The sequence below is a fragment of the Melanotaenia boesemani genome, chromosome 4 (assembly GCF_017639745.1).
Source record: "Melanotaenia boesemani isolate fMelBoe1 chromosome 4, fMelBoe1.pri, whole genome shotgun sequence".
Taxonomy (NCBI): domain Eukaryota; kingdom Metazoa; phylum Chordata; class Actinopteri; order Atheriniformes; family Melanotaeniidae; genus Melanotaenia; species Melanotaenia boesemani.
Genome location: NC_055685.1, coordinates 30311564 through 30329440, shown reverse-complemented (window position 1 = coordinate 30329440; position 17877 = coordinate 30311564). Strand labels below are relative to the sequence as shown.

The following is a 17877-nucleotide window of genomic DNA, read 5'->3' as shown; positions in this document are numbered from 1 at the left end:
ACTATTAGACCTCACTGTGACCTAATTGTCTTTATACCCCGCTTGTTTGAACCAACTCTTTTCAGAGTTATGCTAAGTGTTTAGTTTTTTTATTTAAATTCTAAATCACACCGTTTCAAGGAAAGTAAACTTGGAAGACTCCACTTTTCCCAAACGCCTTCTAGTGATAAGTTAGAGATGCATCTGTGCAACACATTAAGGGTCCAGAACTGAAAAGGTGACAAAAAGTCCATCCTCTCTTGCGCCATTTTTGTTTTCCAGAAGCCAGTGGAACTTTATGACCTGGTACTGGCCAAATTGGACCTTCCACCTACTAAATACAAGCTCTCTGGCAACGTGGGCTTTGGCCTCTGTCTCCGCCTCCTCCAGTATTGTGACCCCATCAGAGTCTTTTTGTTTTGACCAAAAGCTTGGGACTCTGTAGATGCCTTTTAGTGTTAGGGTCTCATTAGTGGTCCTTATGAATGTTGGATTTTCCATCTGAACAGAAAAAAGTAGAGTTGGTGAAAGAAGTGTTGGCTATAGAAACAATGTTGTCTGTAAAGCAGAAAGGAAAAGACACCACGGTGAGGTTGGAGGAAAATCTGATGCTGTAATTAGCAACACTTCAAACAGGCTTTCTTTTAATCATATGTAATATTTTCCAGATGTTCCTCCATCTTTATGCAGCAGACATGAGTTGGCTGAACAGCTGACTGTACTGACAGTGAAAGGTTGAGCAGCCCGACAGATAAGTCACAATAATCAATGTTCGAGTCTCATATTGATCGTATACTCATGAATCAATACTGCTCAGTACTGTAAATACGATGATGGCGTCACGTAAAGTGTTTCAGTCCCGTTACAGAAGCTGAATTACACAACTGAATGATACACAGGTGATTCTAACAAAGCCAAGACTGCATATTTTTACTATTTCACGGTGTTAAAAGTTAAAACTGACAAGTTACGGAGTGTAAAATTTTTGACACTGTTTTATAAAACCTGAATAAACCCAGTTGGCTGCAGCAAAACAGCGATACGCGGTGCGTAAAATGAATTTCAATTTATATTTGACAGTGTAAGAAGTTTAAATCCGTTATATAATTTAACTTCATCGTGCGTGTTTTCGTTTCATACCGATATGTCACCAAACCACCACTGATAAAAAAGCAGCAGTCGTGTCATTCATACACCCATGTGCTTTATAAGGAAAAATCGTGAAGGAATTACCGATAAAGGTAGTTTGACATTATATAAAAACGCAGAGAGAAGAGCAAAGTGCCACTAGCAGCGTGGGAGGATCGCTGATAAAAATTGGAACAAATCCGGCTCTCTGATTGGATGCACAAAAGTTTGATTCTCGAAATTGGAACAAATCGAGACATTTAATTGGTTGTTGGCCCTGGGGAGTTAAAGAGGCTTCGGAGAGGTGCGGGAAACTCTGGTTCGAATCCCACAGAAGACAAGAACCGAGACACATTCTCAAGAACTTGGAGGTGGCCTGAAATGCCATTACAGTGCGATGGTGAAGTGAAAAGTATGCATGTGCATCATGTCAGTGGTTCAGAAACATGTTATCTGGTGTTGAATAGATCCATAATAACTGACCCTGTTTCCCTTCTGCACCAAAGATTGCCTCTGACTTTAGCAGAATGTGTGTTGTGATTTCATTTTCTTGTCACTGAAAACTCTCATCTCATCATTTTGTACAAATTACAGGAGACCTGACCCAGTTTGCCCCTCATTACAGCAGACACTGTGTAAAGAAGGTTCCTGCTTTTAAATTCTTGGAGATCCTCATCTCTGAGGACCTGTTCCCATCAGTAAATGTTAAGATTCTGATTCAGAGAGCTCAGAAGGAACAGACCGGAACAGGAGCTGCTCCACCATCCAGAACATCCTGACATACTCCATCCCTGTTTGGTGTCTTTGGCCACCTGCTGCTTTCTGGTAAAATGTCCAAGAGTATTAGAGGCAGGACTCACAGACTGAAAGCAATAAGCTTCTTTCCAGGATCATTAATTCACATGTAGAACAATTAAAAACATGTTCTAAAATGTCGCTAAGTGCAGTTTACAGCCATATTCAATCATTTTTCTGATTTTATTCAGATATTTTTTATTGTGTATGTTTGCTGCTGTATTTTCTTTATTTATTTTTTTTATTAAATAAAAGCTCAAACTGATAAATATGTCAAACCTTTTCTGCTAGCCACACTTTCTGTGGGTGTACTACAGCGTCTGCCATTGGGGTCTGGCTCCAGGTGGAGGCTTCTCTACTTCAAACTTCAGACAACTTTATTAATCCATTTTGGGGGGTTACCTTAAGTGAAGTTCCATTATACCCCGCAGTTATACTATCAGGAAAGAAAAAAAAGTAATAATGTGAAAGTATAGAAAAAAAGTAAAAAAATAAAAAGTTATGAAATAAGTAAGTAAAATGAAATGCACACCTATACATTCCCTACAATGTCTGGCTATAAATATGTAAAATAAGTATGTGTATATATACAAATAATTATAAATAAAATGGCAGACCCCTTGTGATGGGTCAGTTATTATGAATCTATTCAACACCAGATAACATGTTTCTGAACCACTGACATGATGCACATGCATACTTTTCACTTCACCATCGCACTGTAATGGCATTTCAGGCCACCTCCAAGTTCTTGAGAATGTGTCTCGGTTCTTGTCTTCTGTGGGATTCGAACCAGAGTTTCCCGCACCTCTCCGAAGCCTCTTTAACTCCCCAGGGCCAACAACCAATTAAATGTCTCGATTTGTTCCAATTTCGAGAATCAAACTTTTGTGCATCCAATCAGAGAGCCGGATTTGTTCCAATTTTTATCAGCGATCCTCCCACGCTGCTAGTGGCACTTTGCTCTTCTCTCTGCGTTTTTATATAATGTCAAACTACCTTTATCGGTAATTCCTTCACGATTTTTCCTTATAAAGCACATGGGTGTATGAATGACACGACTGCTGCTTTTTTATCAGTGGTGGTTTGGTGACATATCGGTATGAAACGAAAACACGCACGATGAAGTTAAATTATATAACGGATTTAAACTTCTTACACTGTCAAATATAAATTGAAATTCATTTTACGCACCGCGTATCGCTGTTTTGCTGCAGCCAACTGGGTTTATTCAGGTTTTATAAAACAGTGTCAAAAATTTTACACTCCGTAACTTGTCAGTTTTAACTTTAACACCGTGAAATAGTAAAAATATGCAGTCTTGGCTTTGTTAGAATCACCTGTGTATCATTCAGTTGTGTAATTCAGCTTCTGTAACGGGACTGAAACACTTTACGTGACGCCATCATCGTATTTACAGTACTGAGCAGTATTGATTCATGAGTATACGATCAATATGAGACTCGAACATTGATTATTGTGACTTATCTGTCGGGCTGCTCAACCTTTCACTGTCAGTACAGTCAGCTGTTCAGCCAACTCATGTCTGCTGCATAAAGATGGAGGAACATCTGGAAAATATTACATATGATTAAAAGAAAGCCTGTTTGAAGTGTTGCTAATTACAGCATCAGATTTTCCTCCAACCTCACCGTGGTGTCTTTTCCTTTCTGCTTTACAGACAACATTGTTTCTATAGCCAACACTTCTTTCACCAACTCTACTTTTTTCTGTTCAGATGGAAAATCCAACATTCATAAGGACCACTAATGAGACCCTAACACTAAAAGGCATCTACAGAGTCCCAAGCTTTTGGTCAAAACAAAAAGACTCTGATGGGGTCACAATACTGGAGGAGGCGGAGACAGAGGCCAAAGCCCACGTTGCCAGAGAGCTTGTATTTAGTAGGTGGAAGGTCCAATTTGGCCAGTACCAGGTCATAAAGTTCCACTGGCTTCTGGAAAACAAAAATGGCGCAAGAGAGGATGGACTTTTTGTCACCTTTTCAGTTCTGGACCCTTAATGTGTTGCACAGATGCATCTCTAACTTATCACTAGAAGGCGTTTGGGAAAAGTGGAGTCTTCCAAGTTTACTTTCCTTGAAACGGTGTGATTTAGAATTTAAATAAAAAAACTAAACACTTAGCATAACTCTGAAAAGAGTTGGTTCAAACAAGCGGGGTATAAAGACAATTAGGTCACAGTGAGGTCTAATAGTAGCCCATGTTGATACAGTTTGACTTGTTTAGTTTGAGCATTTGTAAAAACTACAGTGGTCTAAGGCAACGGGTTTCCACACAAATTTCTAGTAAACTCAAATACTCCAGGATTAGAGTGCAGGATGTTCAGGAGCATCAGAAGCAGGACTCACAAACTGAAAGCAAAAAGCTTCTTTCCTGGACCATTAATTCCCTTGTATAACGATTCAAAAACACGTTCCAAGATGTTAATAAGTGACTGATCTTTTTCATTGTTTGTTTTTGTTTTAGAAATTATTTTATTAAATAAACACTCTATTTGATGAAATTCTTGTTTATCTTGGTTTTGACTTCAGAAGGCTTTTCTGTGTCCAGTATTGTAGCAGGAAAATGCTGATTGCTGATTATTGTTTTGTTCTGAAATGACGACCGCAGATCTTATCTGGACGTGTGATGGAAATTGTGCATTAATGGATCAATATTTGAGTCATTATTATTTACAGTACATCATATAAATATTTCACAAAGAACTGAACAAATTATCCATTTTGACATGTTTTATATATAAAGAACCATAACAGTAATGAAAATTTAACAAATAAAATATATATATAAAATATAAAAAAGTATATATGATACATATAATATAAAAAAAAATATTGGCATTATATAAATGAATATAAAATAAGAGCATATTAAAATTAAAATAAAATATACAAATTATATAAAGTATAGAAATTGTATGAAATCATATATCTATATGATATATCAATATTTACAGTTAGGGTTAATTATGAACAATTATTCTCCCTGGTCCTTTTTTTCCCCATTTACCCCCTCCACTTGTACACAGTCTTTCCACCAACAGCCGCGCAGTACGCTACACCAGCAATTCTAGTGTGGCCAGTGTCCAGACTCTTTGACTGGCCACACTTTTTGCAGGTGTACTGCAGCGGCCGCTGGCGGGGTCTGGCTCCGGGTGGAGGCTCCTCTTCTGCAGGCTGTGGTCCTAGGTACCGGAAAAGAAGGTGGCACAGCTTGATTACGTTGAGCCAGGAGAGAAGGAAGGGAGGGAGGAAGAGGCAGGAGGAGGAGGTGGCAGACCCCTTGAGGATGGACCTGGCTCTACCTCAGGGGTGTTAAAGTCAAAGGGCTGTCCTTGGTTCAGATGGGACAAGGACAGCCCTGTTAAAGCAGGTATGGGCTAGCTGGCGATGGAAGGAGCAGGGATGGTCAGCCTCTCCTGGTGTCTGGCAGGGTAGACGACTCACTGTTTATCACGCTCTGGCAGGCGTTGCCAGAGCGCAATGAGTCTGTCTACCCTGCTTTCAGGTAGACCCTGAAGACTCCTGACCTCCACCAGGGCCTTGGCCAGCTTCAGAACATGCTGGTATCCTGGCTGGCCGTCTGGACCTCCTCCTGAGAAGAAATGGAGGAGAAAATTCCTTTAAAAACAAAAACAAAAAACACTTCTTTAAAAAAAAAAGTTGTTTCAATGTTGTTTAAATAGAAAAATAAAAAAAAAGACTGAAATATTTCTGCTGTGTAGATGTTACCTCAGAGTCTGAGGAATGATGGGAAGTAGAGTCTGGCTTCCGAGAGCCTCAGGAAAGGCATGTTGGGCAGTGGCGAAGGACTCCAGAGAAGTCGAGCCCCTCGCACAGCAATAGACCGGCAGGTTGACCCCGCCTTTCGTCAGCCAGCTGGTTTCAGTATTGAGCTGCACCCCCGGTGGGTCCTGAATGCAGCTGAGGTGGCGCCTCTGTGTGCTCCACATTTCCTGGATATGGAGAGCATCGAGCAACGGGACATCCAGGGTGTCCAAGCCTGCTGGTCCGCCAAAGGTGTTGAAGAGGTCCTGGATGAGGAGCGCCATCTCCACGCGTCTGCAGTGGAGCCTCCACTCCTCCCTGGAGATTCGCTGGATCGGATCAGGCTGACCATCCCGTGCTTCCCCTCCAGCTCAGACCGCTTAGCCTCTGTGAGATGGCGTGCATCTCTGGGATCCATCTCGAAGATGCATTGAGACAGCTGCCTCATGACGGTGGGGTACAGCTCGTGGCTGTCCGTGGTGACACCTGATGCAACCAAATGTTGAGCTGGACTACGAGCTGACCCCACTCCTGCAACAGACAAATCACAGTGGGGACGTTTTTTTTATTTATTTCTTTTTTTGTATTAGCTGAATAAACATTTCTCTGATGTTTCCAGACTGGTTTTCAGACAATCTGCTTTACAGTCAATGTTGTGTGGAACACCACAATGCAACAAGCAGACAGTAAATCGTACCGGAAACAAGGCAGCTGTCTTCAACAAGCCGTCCCAGGTGCAGCAGTCACGGTCCACATACATGAGCTGGGGGGCAGGTACCCCGGCAAGTCGGTACCGCCTCATCAGTCCGGCTGCCGCCCTGACAGGCCTTCGGAGCTGAGCTTGAGGATGCTGATGAGGACCTGCCCAGACTACCAACATAGTTACCCAAGTGGCCATGTGTGAGGTGGTGTGTGAGTACATTCACAAGCACCTGTAAGAAGCGATCGAGTGTAAAATGTGCAAATCTTCTTGGTGGAGTCCATCTGTCTGACATCGTACAGTTCAGAGGAAACATGAACTTTCAGAAAACTCACCTCAGCACTGCCAGCAGGTGGAGGGGGAAGCCTTGGTACAGCTGGTGGTGGTGGTGTGGCCAACCAGGTTGGAGAGGACTCTAGTACCTCTGCTGGATGAACCCCGGTAAGGATCTCTGGAGGGGTGGGGTTTTCTGGATCGGCCTCCAAGAGCTAGTCATCTGTAGGCTCGCCCAGGATGGGATAGCAGAAACAGCAGTAACAGAGGTGGAGGAGGGGGCTACAGGAGGAGGTAGAGTTGTGTGGAGCAGGAGAGGAGCCTGTACAGCAGAGGCTGAAACAGAGTAGACATATTTTAATGACCTGAAGGAAGTCAGCGCTGTCCTGTGGCAGGTTGGCAGAACAGCATCTGATTTTTTTTTTTTTTTTTTTCTGTCAGAGATAACTGTATCGTTTTAAACAGCGCTCTCCAGTGGCTGGTTATTGGAACTACACTGGATTTTTATTATTTTTGTTTTTTTTTCGTAAGAGCTAACTGTATCGTTTCAAACAGCGCTCTCCAGTGGCTGGTTATTGGAACTACACTGGATTTTTATTATTTTTGTTTTTTTGTTTTTTTTCGTAAGAGCTAACTGTATCGTTTCAAACAGCGCTCTCCAGTGGCTGGTTATTGGAACTACACTGGATTTTTATTATTTTTGTTTTTTTTCGTAAGAGCTAACTGTATCGTTTCAAACAGCGCTTTCCAGTGGCTGGTTATTGGAACTACACTGGATTTTGTTTTGTTTTTTTTTTTCGTCAGAGCTAACTGTATCGTTTTAAACAGCGCTCTCCTGTGGCCGGTTATTGGAACTACACTGGATTTTTTTTTTCGTCAGAGCTAGCTGTATCGTTTTAAACAGCGCTCTCCTGTGGCTGGTTATTGGAACTACACTGGATTTTTTTTTTCGTCAGAGCTAGCTGTATCGTTTTAAACAGCGCTCTCCTGTGGCTGGTTATTGGAACTACACTGGATTATTTTTTTTTGGTCAGAGCTAGGTGTATCGTTTTAAACAGCGCTCTCCTGTGGCTGGTTATTGGAACTACACTGGATTTTTTTTTCGTCAGAGCTAGCTGTATCGTTTTAAACAGCGCTCTCCTGTGGCTGGTTATTGGAACTACACTGGATTTTGTTTTTTTTTCGTCAGAGCTAACTGTGTCGTTTTAAACAGCGCTCTCCTGTGGCTGGTTATTGGAACTACACTGGATTTTGTTTTTGTTTTTTTTTTTCGTCAGAGCTAACTGTATCGTTTTAAACAGCGCTTTCCTGTGGCTGGTTATTGGAACTACACCGGAATTTTTTTCTTCTGTTTTTTTTGGTCAGGGCTAATTGTATTTATTCACAATAGCGCCATCCAGTGGTGGTTTGGTGGAACATCTGATTTTTTATTTTTTTATTTTTTTATACTTGGGGCTAACTGTGTGTTTTTGCAAACAGTGCTGTCCTGTGGCGGGTTGGTGGAACATATCTTTTTTTTTTTCAGGCTGACTGTAGTTTTTTGTTAAACAACGCTATCTTCTTGGTGGAACAACATTTGAAATTTGTTTTTCTTTTTTCTGGCCAAGGCTAAATGTAGGTTTTTGAAACAGCAATGTCCTGTAGCAGTTTCATAGAACATCTATTTTTTCTTTCCTTGTTATGGCTGACTGTGTTTTTTTTAAACAACGTCCGGTTGGTGGACAAAGATCTGTTTTTTTGTTTTGTTTTTTTTGGGGGGGGGAGGGTTAGGGCTATATGTTTTTAGGACCAGCAGTTTTCAGATTCTGAGCGGGTTTTCTGCTTGGAGTCTTCGTCTCTTCCTGTTCGACAGCAGCAGAGTGACGTCAGTCAGACCGGTTCTGTCTCTCTCTCCGTCCAGGATGTCTCTCTGTCAGCACTCTGACCTCATGAAGACGTGGAGGTGGGTTTCTTGGAGCTGGTGGGGGTTGGAGTCCCTTCGGCAGGATGGTTGGAGGAGGGGTGTCGATTCAGCCTTTTGTCCTCGTCTTCAGTCAGCCGTTCCTGAGTGGCTGATGCAACACTGCCTGTGCAAATTTCCCATAATGCATCCGTGTCTCACTCAGGATCAGATTGTAACTGAAATACTAGAATAAGAACTAAACTGGGTCACACTGGAGCTGAATAACTTCCTATTATCATTTCAGGGAACTAGCAGAACCAAGAGATGTTTTTGGTGCTGTTTTCTGTCTTGTTACAGTCATTATCTACTTTTCCTGCTGATGAGGCTGAACCATGAGGCAGTTAGAGGGAAGGTCCATGTCCTATAAATAGCCCTGGATGCCTCTTTGCTTTCGTGTTGCTTCGGCATCACATATACTAAAATTGGAACGATACAGAGAAGATTAGCATGGCCCCTGCGCAAGGATGACACGCAAATTCGTGAAGCGTTCCTCATTTTAGATTTAAATTTTTTGTTAGTTTGTTTTGGAAATATTTACTGGAAAATCTCTCTATTTGAGGCTTTGGAGCGTCTGCTAAATGACTGTAGAAATGACTGTAGAATGATAAATTAGCACTTTATCAGAAAATATGTCTTCCTCTGAGAGAATATGTTTGTTTGCATAGTAAAATGTATCCTTGGGAGGAAAAGTAAAAGAAAAAGGACTTTCTTTAAAAGTTTATCTTGGTTTCTAGAGGTACGTCATGCTGTTTGCTGTCTCTGCAACTCTCAGCAGAGATAAAAAAAAAAGAAGACAATGTCTCACTCTGTAGCGCTTTTCTATGCGCATGAGCAACTCTCAGAGATAGGAAAAGAAGACGATGTCTTACTCTGCAGTTTGTTTTTTTTGCCAACAATAGTCAACAGGCAAAATTTGTTGTCAACTATTTTTATTGTTGACTATTGTCGACAATAAAACTAACTATATACGCACACAATATATATATACTACAAGAAAGGCTTTGTTTCGCTGTCTTAAACCGTAAGACTTGAGTCAAGTGCCAACTCTGATGGCTTAAGTCCAAGTAAGTCTTAAGTTACTTAATTGTAATGAGTAATCAGCCATGCTGTCTGGTCTGCTTAGAAGATGCATTATAATATCCAAGGAATGTAAAATCTGTACTCACCCTTTATCTGCCAGCATTTAATAACAGCACTGATCTGTAGCTTAAACTGACAAATACTCTGCCCCCCTCCTCTGGATGATTTCTTTGCTTTACTGAATTTGGAAAACCTGGAATTTAACATGGAAATTTATTTAGATTAGTACATGTGTTCTTAACATAACTTATCTGTAGAATGATAAATTAGCACTTTATCAGAAAATATGTCTTGCTCTGAGAGAATATGTTTGTTTGCATAGTAAAATGTATCCTTGGGAGGAAAAGTAAAGAAAAAGGACTTTCTTTAAAAGTTTATCTTGGTTTCTAGAGGTACGTCATGCTGTTTGCTGTCTCTGCAACTCTCAGCAGAGATAAAAAAAAAAGAAGACAATGTCTCACTCTGTAGCTCTTTTCTATGCGCATGAGCAACTCTCAGAGATAGGAAAAGAAGACGATGTCTTACTCTGCAGTTTGTTTTTTTTGCCAACAATAGTCAACAGGCAAAATTTGTTGTCAACTATTTTTATTGTTGACTATTGTCGACAATAAAACTAACTATATACGCACACAATATATATATACTACAAGAAAGGCTTTGTTTCGCTGTCTTAAACCGTAAGACTTGAGTCAAGTGCCAACTCTGATGGCTTAAGTCCAAGTAAGTCTTAAGTTACTTAATTGTAATGAGTAATCAGCCATGCTGTCTGGTCTGCTTAGAAGATGCATTATAATATCCAAGGAATGTAAAATCTGTACTCACCCTTTATCTGCCAGCATTTAATAACAGCACTGATCTGTAGCTTAAACTGACAAATATTCTGCCCCCCTCCTCTGGATGATTTCTTTGCTTTACTGAATTTGGAAAACCTGGAATTTAACATGGAAATTTATTTAGATTAGTACATGTGTTCTTAACATAACTTATCCAAGAGTTTTTAATGTGAACCAAAATCCATCTGGAACAGAGAAATTTAAAATACTAGTACTGTTTTCATAGCTTTTTCTTCCTGAATGTTGAGAACATTGTTGTTTGAGCCAAATTCATTATTTTACCTGAAGTGATCATTTTTTGGTTAAAAGCAAAGTGGTAACTTCAAATAGCAAGTTTTTGTATAATGTGAAATAATGCTTTTGTTAAAATGCATAAGTTTGTAATGTTAACTTTGAAACAGTTTGAGCTTCCAATTAAATAATGCCGCGTCACTATGATGTGGTAATTGAGGCTTAATTAGTAGATTGAAGCCAGAGACGTTGGAAGCTATACATTTTTCTGACTGTGTAGGTGTATAAACGTGTAATTGAATATTTTTGAGTTATTAAACCTTGTAAACGACGAACTCGCCTCACTCGTGTTTTAAATACTAGTCGCTTGACTGGCTTAAAACGACGGTACAGAAGACAACCTGAAAAAGACAACCCGAACAGAGTGCCACAATAATTGTAAAGCTGCAACACATCTGATCCACCTCACACCTGATCCACATGACAGCTTTCTATCAAGTTCTGCACAAGGGCTTTTTAAAGGCTTGAAATAACTGCGAGATGAGTACAGAACATATTAATATAAATTTTTAAAAAATTTAATCATTTCAAATCATTTAGATCCAGTACTTGTAAATCAGCAACAGCTGGACTTTGCTAATTAACAGACCCAGTAAAACCACGTTGTTCACAGTGGGCCTCATCCCAGTTTAACGTCATCATGGAAAAGTCTAAGTTAATGGAAACTGTTCAGTAAATATCTAGTTTTTCTTAACACATCCAGGCAGTGGGGCTAATCTGATTAAATTAACATTATTTTCGTACAAAGGTAGAACAAGCTAACGTTTAAACCGATGTGGCTCTAAACTCGTTGCTAACGTGGATGCTAACATTAGCTTCACATTAGAGACTCTCAACGGACAAAAGCGTGATTAACATACCATGGATATCTCTCCGTTACCTGAGTGGACTTACCCAGATATTCAAGATCCCGATAAGCGGCGACGAAGCTGGTTATCAACTCGTTAATTCAACCCAGGGTTTTCCATGTGCACGTTAACATGGAAAGAGCGGAGCTTGTCGCGTCTAACACCTGCGTGAAGCTGGTGTTACACCAAAATCTGCGACCTCAGTAGTTTCTGCTGCGTTAGTGCTGGGTTGTGTCGAAAATCGTTTCGTTTGTGCTGCTTTGCGTTTTTAAGATAAAACATCTTTGAGGGCCTTATCATCCATCTAACATTGTGCACAATAGTTTAGTACACACCTGCACGGTCGGTTCAACCATTTGGACATTATGTGTAGCAGATATCACCAGGATATGGTTGCATGCTGCTTTGTTCACTAAAAACTGAGAAGGAGAAAAAGAATCTAATCTAGAATCTAGACATTAAAATCTATCTATCTATCTATCTATCTATCTATCTATCTATCTATCTATCTATCTATCTATCTATCTATCTATCTATCTATCTATCTATCTATCTATCTATCTATCTATCCATCCATCCATCCATCCATCCATCCATCCATCCATCCACCCACCCACCTTGTTAGCCATCAGCAGGGATTGAGACCCCATCATCTATTGCTCTAGTGGGAGGCAAGCCGATTCACGGCGTAGCCTCGTTTTCCACAGTTGGTGACCTCACAACTCTCTATGGTAATGTGGGCTCTGGCCTCTGTCTCCTTTTGTTTTGACCAAAAGCTTGGATGCCTTTAGTGTTAGGATCTCATTAGTGGTCCTTAAGAATGTTGGATTATCCATCTGAACAGAGAAAGGGAGAGTCAGTGGAAGAAGCCAGAACAGGAGGTGTAATGACACAATTATTGTGGTAAAATGACAAAATAATGATGTTTGAAATCAAAACAATGCTGTCTGTAAAGCAGAAAGGAAAGGACATTACAGTGAGGTTGGACGAAAATGTGATGCTGTAATTAGCAACACTTTAAACTGGCTTTCTTTTAATCATATGTAATATTTTCCAGATTTTCCTCATCTATAAACAAAATCAAAATAAACTCAGTTGGCTGCAGCAAAACAGTGATTCAAGATGCATATAATTAATTTCAGGTGTGAAAAATGACATTTGACAGTGTAAGAAGTTTAAATCCGTTGGTAATATAACTTCAGCATGCAGTCGTTTCATACCAGTATGTCACCAAACCACCACTGGTAAAGAAGCAGCAGTCGTGTCATTCATACACCCATGTGCTTTGTGAAGAAAAATCATGAAGGAATTACTGATAAAGGTTGTTAGAAACTATCTAACCGAAATACATATCATATCATATCGGTTATAGCAAATGAAGGAAAGGATAAGATGGAATATGGAATATGATGGAATATAGAAAGGATTAAAATTAACGATTATTTTTCAAAAAAGCTTCAACTTAGAACGAGGCTCCAGACAGGGATGCCCGTGGTCACCCTTACTGTTTGCATTATACTTGGAGCCATTAGCCCAGTACATTAGGGCAAAATAAAGATGTTAGTGGGATCTTTATGAAAGACACTGAATATGAAATGGCTTGTTAATGCGGATCATATTTTAATATAGCTTGGTGAACCAACACATTCTCTGCTAAAACTGATGAATTTACTTGAAAAAAATAGTGAATTATCTGGTTACAAGGTAAATATAGAAACAATCGAATTATTATCGTACAATTACTATCCATCAGAAGAACTAAACATTAAGTATGCTGGAGTGTGGCATACAGATTCCTTAAAGTATCTAGGTATTACTATTCCAAGAGACCCCACAAGACTGTTGGAATACAATTACTTGCCTGTAGTAACAAATATAAAAAACAATTTAGTAAGATGGAATTTAATCCCCTTGTTTTAGTCTCAGTTCAATAATAGAATCTCTTAAAATTAACATATTACCAAGATTATTATACTTATTTCACACTTTACCAATTCTAATCAACCAGAGCCAATTTAAGGAATGTGGGAAAAAATTATCACAAGATACATATGGCAAGGAAAAAAACAAAAACAAGGATAAGACTTAAAACTCTACCGTTAAGTAAAGACAAAGGAGGGTGGGGTTTACCCTCTTTTAGGGACTATTTTTTGCAGCACAGTTGAGCTATTATATACTGGTGCAATCCATCCAATGATGCACAGTGGAAATCCATTGAACAGAAGATGTGCAATACCCGATACAAGCAGTCTTAGCTGATAGTAAGATACAGTGTTACATAAGTAATATGGGGGGGCAATGACAGCTACAGGCTTCCGTAGTATAATGTACTGCCCTCATTTAGCGTTACTGCTAAATTAGACTGTATGCACACGTAAAAATCGTCCAGTAATTGAAAAGGGCTTGCCTTTGTTCTTCTTCCTCTTTTATTTTTTATTATTTATTTTTTGAAAATCTGATTTATCGTAAAACTGAAAGCACAGAAAATAAAACTTACGTTAGCATCGTGTATTTGCACATTGGATGAACGTAAACGTACCGTAAATGTGACATGACTTCATATAAGTTGACTTGTAAACACAATTATCTGAAAAACATAAAAATATTAACATAATACTTATAGACACGTGGTATCGAAGGCCAAACTAATTAAATACATTCAGCAACCGTCAATTTTCTGCAGCATCTCTGGTACAACCTGAGCTGCAGGCGCGTCACAGATTTCACAGACACCCTGTCAGAGTGCTCACTCTGACGGATTTTCTACAACTAAATTTACTTGTCTTACTCCGACATAATCTTTTTATCTTAATTTATTAAACTATCTTTAACTAAGACAGTCGATTATCACGTCAACATTTGACACATACAGTAAATTGTACACTTTTAAAACATTTTGAAAACTTTGAAAAGTGCGCTTAGTCGGTCCAGAGGGCAAAGAGCAAGTGCTTTATCACCACCTATCTGCACGCCACTGATCATGTCAGTGGTTCAGAAAGTGTTGAATGAATGCATAATAACGGATCTTGTTTCCCTACATTGCACCGAAGCTTGCCTTGACCTGCTACTTTAGCAGAATGTGTGATGAGATTTCACTTTGTTGTCACTGAAAACTCTCCTCCTTTTGTACAAATTACAGGAGACCTGACGCAGTTTGTCCCTCGTTACATCAGAGACTGAATAGAGAAGGTTCCTGCTTTTAAATTCTTGGAGATCCTCATCTCTGAGGACGTGTTCCCGTCAGTAAATGTTTTATAAAACCTGAATAAACCCAGTTGGCTGCAGCAAAACAGTGATACGCGGTGCTTAAAATGAATTTAAAATTATATTTGACAGTGTAAGAAGTTTAAATCCGTTATATATTTTAACTTCATCGTGCGTGTTTTCGTTTCATACCGATATGTCACCAAACCACCACTGATAAAAAAGCAGCAGTCGTGTCATTCGTACACCCATGTGCTTTATAAGGAAAAATCGTGAAGGAATTACTGATAAAGGTAGTTAGACATTATATAAAAACGCAGAGAGAAGAGCAAAGTGCCACTAGCAGCGTGGGAGGATCGCTGATAAAAATTGGAACAAATCCGGCTCTCTGATTGGATGCACAAAAGTTTGATTCTCGAAATTGGAACAAATCGAGACATTTAATTGGTTGTTGGCCCTGGGGAGTTAAAGAGGCTTCGGAGAGGTGCGGGAAACTCTGGTTCGAATCCCACAGAAGACAAGAACCGAGACACATTCTCAAGAACTTGGAGGTGGCCTGAAATGCCATTACAGTGCGATGGTGAAGTGAAAAGTATGCATGTGCATCATGTCAGTGGTGCAGAAACATGTTATCTGGTGTTTAATAGATTCATAATAACTGATCCTGTTTCCCTCCTGCACCAAAGATTGCCTCTGACTTTAGCAGAATGTGTGTTGTGATTTCATTTTCTTGTCACTGAAAACTCTCATCTCATCATTTTGTACAAATTACAGGAGACCTGACCCAGTTTGCCCCTCGTTACAGCAGACACTGTGTAAAGAAGGTTCCTGCTTTTAAATTCTTGGAGATCCTCATCTCTGAGGACCTGTTCCCATCAGTAAATGGTAAGATTCTGATTCAGAGAGCTCAGAAGGAACATACCGGAACAGGAGCTGCTCCACCATCCAGAACATCCTGACATACTCCATCCCTGTTTGGTGTCTTTGGCCACCTGCTGCTTTCTGGTAAAATGTCCAAGAGTATTAGAGGCAGGACTCACAGACTGAAAGCAATAAGCTTCTTTCCAGGATCATTAATTCACATGTAGAACAATTAAAAAACATGTTCTAAAATGTCGCTAAGTGCAGTTTACAGCCATATTCAATCATTTTTCTGATTTTATTCAGATATTTTTTATTGTGTATGTTTGCTGCTGTATTTTCTTTCTTTATTTTTTTTATTAAATAAAAGCTCAAACTGATAAATATGTCAAACCTTTTCGGCTAGCCACACTTTCTGTAGGTGTACTACAGCGTCTGCCGTTGGGGTCTGGCTCCAGGTGGAGGCTTCTCTACTTCAAACTTCAGACAACTTTATTAATCCATTTTGGGGGGTTACCTTAAGTGAAGTTCCATTATACCCCGCAGTTATACTATCAGGAAAGAAAAAAAAGTAATAATGTGAAAGTATAGAAAAAAAGTAAAAAAATAAAAAATTATGAAATAAGTAAGTAAAATGAAACGCACACCTATACATTCCCTACAATGTCTGGCTATAAATATGTAAAATAAGTATGTGTATATATACAAATAATTATAAATAAAATGGCAGACCCCTTGTGATGGCCGTACCTACAGCCCCACATTTAAAGGCGGTAACCCCCACTACACCAACACATTTCAGTTATGTTAGTTTGAGTTTACACTGTTTATATTTGGTTTAAATTAGGTTGAAATGCTTTAGTTCCCTTTTGTTAGCGCGCACATTGGAGCACTATTGTATTTTCAATTCTGTTTAAGTTTGTGTATTTAACATGTGTTTTTCTCTTAATGGTGCTGGGGGGAGCATGATGAACGCTGGGGGGCAGCAGTGAGCTCAACAGGCAGAAGCCAGGGAGCAGGAAGTGCCATGGGCCCAGACCAAGTCAGCTCCTTCCGGAGGGGAGATTAATGGCCTTCATATCGTTAAACATTTAGTTTGTTGTTAGGATTTTGATTAGTTTGATTTCTTGTATTATTTTTGGGTATTTTTTGTGTTAAGTAATAATGAGCTAATTGTTTAGGTTTTGTGTCATTGTTTAATGTAGTTGTTAGTATTTGTTAACCCCTCATGTGTTGTAGACTGGTCTGATCACCCAGTATTTAAGTGTCCCTTTGTTTCATGTCTGTTAGGTCAGTTTGGTTCTTGTGTTAGTTTGGTTTCTTTTGAGTTACATGTTAAACAGTTAGTTTAAAGTTTTCTGAGTTATTGTTATACTTTTGTTTAGTTTTGTTCATTTGACCTCTTTTAAGGGCCCAAACTTTTTGTGTGAGTATTCTTTTGGGTAAATAAAACCCGCTCTTGTTTTGAAACCAACTGTGTCCTTGCCGTGTACCAGCTCGATCCTTCACACCCCTCCTCACTGCCTTCAGTCCTTCAATTCCTCTACTCTTCTGTTTGCCCTTCTCCCTCCTAGTGTGGAGGAGTTAAACTGCTTGATGACATGGGGGACAAAAGAGTTCTTCAGTCTGTTGGTCCTGCACTTAGGAAGGAGCAGTCTGTTGCTGAACAGGCTTCTCTGGTTGCTGGTCACCCGAGGGTCCAGCTTCATGCCAACCACCGAACCGGCCCGCCTGATTAGGCTGCAGCCGCCTTCCTCTTCCTGTAGGCTGTGGTCCTGGGTACATGAAGAGGAGGCGACACAGCCTGATGGGGTTGAGCCAGGAGAGGAGGGGGGAGGACGCAGACCAGGAGAAGGTGGAGGAGAAAGCAGACCCCTGGAGGATGACCTAACTCCTCTTCAGGGAAGTAATAGTTGAAGGGCTGTCCTTGTCACACCTAAACCAAGCACAGCCCTGTTGCAACAGGTAAGGGTGCACTGGCCATGGAAGGGGCAGGGATGATGCCAGATCCCTGCTCCAGAATGACCCTCCCCCACCCTCTCTGTCACCCTGTGAACCTGGTGAAAATAACACAAGCTGACTTTAGTCTTCTGAGCTTTCAGTACAACATGCATCTGATTACAGATGTCATGGTAACAGCTTTTATCAAAATA

At 40.0% G+C, this 17877-nt stretch overlaps 1 long non-coding RNA gene and 1 other non-coding gene across 3 annotated transcripts; one reads left to right on the top strand and one right to left on the bottom strand.

The window, feature by feature from the left end:
* Nucleotides 1-4801: 4801 nt before the first annotated feature.
* On the bottom strand, nucleotides 4802-9891 carry LOC121637719. Of its 2 annotated transcripts, XR_006009934.1 has the most exons (5): nucleotides 9774-9891; nucleotides 6728-7001; nucleotides 6390-6624; nucleotides 5657-6223; nucleotides 4802-5519 (listed from the first exon to the last, which is right to left on the bottom strand). It is a non-coding gene; the product is annotated as an uncharacterized LOC121637719 (long non-coding RNA). The 2 variants fall into 2 exon arrangements; XR_006009933.1 differs by lacking the exon at nucleotides 9774-9891 and having other exon boundaries at nucleotides 6728-8002.
* LOC121639147 lies at nucleotides 9001-9106 on the top strand. The gene has a single exon (XR_006010131.1). It is a non-coding gene; the product is annotated as a U6 spliceosomal RNA (small nuclear RNA).
* Nucleotides 9892-17877: the final 7986 nt, after the last annotated feature.